Raw genomic sequence first — 4,870 nt, 5'->3', positions numbered from 1 at the left:
AAAGCTTCAAAATGCTCTTTCAGCCCTGGCCTCTACCTCCCGGATCTCTGCAGTCATTTCTATCTTTACACTTACAAAACACAAGGGTATGCCCTTGAGATTTTAAAACACTCTTTAGGACTGACCTTTATCTTTAGATCCCTTCTCTTATCTCTCCAAAAACTCTAGATATCAGCATCCTCGGCTGGCATCCCTGTCTTTGTGCTCTTGTTGCAACCTCTCTGTTCATCTCTAAATTTAACAATGTATCTCTGGGATTTCCCTCTTTCCCATTTATTCCCCCCACTCTCTCTTCCTAAACTCCTAACTTACAAAGGACTCCAGTCCCTTCCACCATCTTTGATTCTAGTCCTCCAAACTTCTCTTAGGGGAAAGTCATCACTCACATTTTTTACCTGTCCTTCCCTCAATCCCTCCACACTTAATCTCTTTACTCCAACATTTCCTAGACCCTCTTCACCCCTACTTAAAGACTCTTGAAGACCTCCTCCCTATCCCTCACACATACAAGAGTTTCCTCTGACTGCTTCTGTCTACACTTTCTTTTCAAAATAATTTTTATTTAGCTTTCGTGAATATCATATATGTATGTAATGTATCTTGATCATACACATTCTATTTCCCCTCCCAATATTATCCAAGAACCCCTTCATAACCTTCCATTCCAAACTTCATATCTGTTTTTTATTTGTATCATTTACATCATGAGTGCAGCTTCTTCTCTCTTCTCTCCTCCTAGTTCTTTCCTCTCCGTCCCTCCATCCATCCTGCCTCCCCTTCTCAAAGAAGGGGAGGCCTCCCATGGATGCCAACCAACCTTGGCATATACACTCTTTACACAGATGGCAGTTCCTTCCTCACAGATGGCTACCGTGCTACAGGATATGCACGTTGGGAGCGATGCCCTTAAAACCCTCCATTTTTTTTTTTTTTGGTTCTTTTTTTCGGAGCTGGGGACCGAACCCAGGGCCTTGCGCTTCCTAGGTAAGCGCTCTACCACTGAGCTAAATCCCCAGCCCCTTAAAACCCTCCATTATTGATGTTAATAGTATAGTTAGAGTTAAGTATGACTAGGTTCATAGATCCCCAGCCAGCTGCAGAAGACTAATACAAATCTGGTGGTCAGGATGAATAATGATATGATAAAGTTGTGACCTTGCTGAGAAATACATCTGACATCAGGATGCCCAATGTGATGACCTGTAACCTTTCTGAGAAATCAACATCCTGCTGACATCAGCTGACCACACGAATACTGTGTCCTTGGCCTGTGTAAATGCGTCCCACTTCCCCCATCTCTCTGTTACCCCTGTTATGGTATAAATTCAGCCTTGGGAAAAAATAAAATTGTCACCTTGATCAGACTCTTGTCTTGGTGTCCTTCTTCGCGTCTCTTGTCCCCCATTCTCTTCCAGGTACACCCTGCACCCTAGATTGTATATGCAGTGGTCTCAGATGATGCCATTGTTGAGGCAATCTCCTTAACCCTACACACTACCAATCAACAAAATTAATAACTCTCGGGCTGGAGAGGTGGCTCAGCGGTTAAGAGCACTGACTGCTCTTCAAGAGGTCATCAGTTCAATTCCCAGCAACCACATGGTGGCTCACAAACATCTGTAATGGGATTTGATGCCCTCCTCTGGTGTGTCTGAAGTCAATGGCAGTTACTCTTAAAAAATTAATAACTCTCACCAATGCCTTCCAAATCACCACGTACAGACTTCAAATAAACTTTCCATAGCTTGCTAATATACTCAGCCATCTGAAAGGATTAAAGATTTCTAACACAAAAGACAACTCAATTATTAACTCTTCATATAGCTATAATCTCCTCACACTCTCTTTTTATGGGGAGGATAAGTTCTTTCTTTTTTATAACTTTCTACTGATTCTTTGTGATTTTCACATCATGTACCCCAGTTCTGCTCATCTCCATGTCCCCTCATATCCTCTCTTCACCCTTGTAACCAAGCCCCTGCCAAATAACACACACACACACACACACACACACACACACACACACACACACACACCCTAATAAGACCAAAGTATAGAAAAATCTCATTGTGGAAGCCATAGTATGTCACAGTGTGTTTGCAGTGTGTTGCACAATCGTCCACACATCTTCACTTGCAAATGTTCATTGCAATGAGTCATTGGTCTGGTTTGAGGTCTCTGGCTTCTGTGACATCATCAACATTGGACCCTCATTAGGACTCCTCCTGGTTATCCTGTTGTTGCCCGGTGTCATGGAAATCTTCTATCTTTGGAACAGCAGGACTGGCCCGTTCACAGACAATGTAGACTCTGGGGCGGGCCAATTCGGATCTCCAGATCTGGGCGTGGGTGGCAGCTGAGCTGGCCAGCTCACTCGCTCTCCCTTACCCATATGACCAGAATGAGCTCTCTACGAACTCTCCAGCACTACTGGGCCACCCAGTGTCACTGTAGGCAGGGTGCAGGGTCAGCTTCTCCTGCTCTCCTGCCTTGGGGGCCAGCTCACCTTCACCCACACCTCCTGCCTCAGCTCCACTGTGCTACCTACTCAGCCAAGGTGCAGGGCCCACTCTCCCAAGTGCTGTAGCCTGCAAGGGGTTGGGTCAGTCTTCCTGTCCGCAAATTCTTGGGGCTGGCTCATCTGTGCCTTCGCCATCAGGGCCAGCTTCACTGTGTTGGCCAGACCAGGTGCAGGGCCCACTCTCCCCAGTGCTACGGCCAGTGGGGTGGAAGGCTAGCTCTCCCACCCTCATGACTCTGGGGCCAGCTGTCCCAGCTACTACAGGTGGCAAGGGGTGGAGTGGCCAGCCCTGCCATCTGGTACCATGATAAAGTCCCAGCCAGAGTTGCCACTGAGGGCCATGTCTGAGTCTGTGGCTACACAGCTGCAGGGGTAGATGCTATGGGCGTCACCATTGCACCCATGTCACCGCACACCAGGTGAGCAATGGGGCCATCTCTCCTATGCTCTTTCCCTTGGGGCCAGCTCACCTGAGCTCCCTCCATCAGGGCCAGTTCTATTGTGCTGCCTCAGGCAGCAATGGGGGAGGTGGCAGAGAGCATCTGTTCCTGTCCAGGTTACCTCACAGCAGAGGGATGGCAGGGCCAGCTCTCCTAAGCTCAACCCTTGGGGACAACTCATGTGTGACCCCCAATCATGCCTCTCTGCCACCAGGGCCAGCTCTACTGTGCTGTTCAGACAAGGTACAGGGCCACCTCTCCCAAGTGCTGAAGCTGGTGCGGGTCAGGAGCAACTTTCCTGAGTTCAGGATCCCAGGGGGAGCTTTCCCACTTGCTAGAAGTGGCAGGGGCCATGGAGGGGGACAGCATCACCTCTGCACTCATGGTGCCCCATGGCAGATGAGTGGCAGGGTCAGCTCTCCCATACTCATGTCTGTGGGGCTGGCTCACCTACACCCTTGCCACCAGGGCCAGGTGAGAGGTGGAGCACTCTCCAGAGTGCTGCATCCAGTGAGGGGGCAGGCCAGGTATGCACAGTCCCAGGGCATTCACGTGGTCCCTAGCGGCTGCCCTAACCAGGGGCATCCCCATGTTCTCTAATTGTAATCTGAGCTACAGACACTGACCCCTGCCACTGTGTAGCTACCAACTCAGACATTGCCCTCAGTGGCAGCTCTGGCTGGGACCTCATGATGGCCCAGAGGCTCCTCCTCTCTACCCTTAAGTCTCTGGTTTCCCCTGCTCTTCACGATGTTCAAGCTGCTCCACTTCCCTTTCTCTCCCTTCTGACCACCACATACCCACACATTGTGATGGCTCCTGCCGCAGGCTGGCCGTGTGGCTGGTGGGTCCCTTGGTGACATTCTCCATCTTCTCTGTGTGGCATGGTGACAAGTGGTATCTATGGTCCTCCTGTGCTATGTGCTGGAGGGCAGGTCTGTGGGTCTCTGTCTGTCTTCCTCTTCCTGTGCTGCTTTGCCTGGATTTGATTCGATTTGATCTGATTTTTATATGTTCTAGGCATACAACAGTTTTGTGCACTAAGGTAGGTATCAAGCTACGATGAACAAAGGACTGCCGACTGCTCTGCCCCTGACTGACATAGGAACACCACCACCAACAGAGTGTCTTTTTGCCCATCGCCAGGGAGGCCAATGTCTCTCTTTTATCCCCTCAGATGGGCTTGGTTCATTGCGAGGCACATCAGATGGACCCCTCCATCATCAGTACAGGCAACAACCTTGCCCACAGGGCAGCCCATCAGGCTACCCTTTCATCTCTTACAGCTCACCCCATCTCCTCTGTAGGACCCCCTACCTTTCCCACTCACCAAGTTATATAGGTCTGAAGTTACGGCAGTCTAAGAAAATGTGTTAAGGTGAGTAAATGCAAGTTATGAAGGCCAGAGTGTGTGAACGCTTAGTTGCAAAAGTCTGGAAATGCAAGGTATAAAGAAGTGTTTTAAGGTCTGACGGTATGAAAGCTTAGGGAAGCTGTGAGGTTTGAGGGACGAGTCTTGAGAAAGTAATTTAAGGCATGTAAAGCATTGTTTCATATTTCTCTCTATGCCACTGTTACAGTATAACTTCAAAAGTCCATTTAGCATTAATCAATATCATCCCGATAAGCTATTAATCTAACCTTAATGAAATGCTGCTATTACCATAGTCACAAACTCAAGACATTACATTTCCTTTACTTGTCTTTTAAAAATAGATTTAAACATGCTTCAGTGTGCTGCAAACACTCTGCCCAATGTATATACCCAGCCTTTTGTGAAAAATGTTAATGCTTTAAACCCCAGATCATTTTTGGATTCCCAGACTTTTAACTATGATGCAAAGACATACATCTACTGAGCTTTCTACAAGACGAATTTCAGCCCAGATTACAAACAATGGTAATGCTA

The 4,870-nt window shown here is 48.1% G+C and overlaps 1 non-coding gene across 1 annotated transcript; it reads right to left on the bottom strand.

The window, feature by feature from the left end:
• Positions 1–3,968: 3,968 nt before the first annotated feature.
• On the bottom strand, positions 3,969–4,112 carry LOC120095436 (small nucleolar RNA SNORA48). The gene has a single exon (XR_015632501.1). It is a non-coding gene; the product is annotated as a small nucleolar RNA SNORA48 (small nucleolar RNA).
• Positions 4,113–4,870: the final 758 nt, after the last annotated feature.

This window comes from Rattus norvegicus, chromosome 10 (genome assembly GCF_021556685.1).
Source record: "Rattus norvegicus strain SHRSP/BbbUtx chromosome 10, alternate assembly SHRSP_T2T, whole genome shotgun sequence".
NCBI classification, from domain to species: Eukaryota; Metazoa; Chordata; class Mammalia; order Rodentia; family Muridae; genus Rattus; species Rattus norvegicus.
This window is presented reverse-complemented; position numbering and strand designations above follow the sequence as displayed.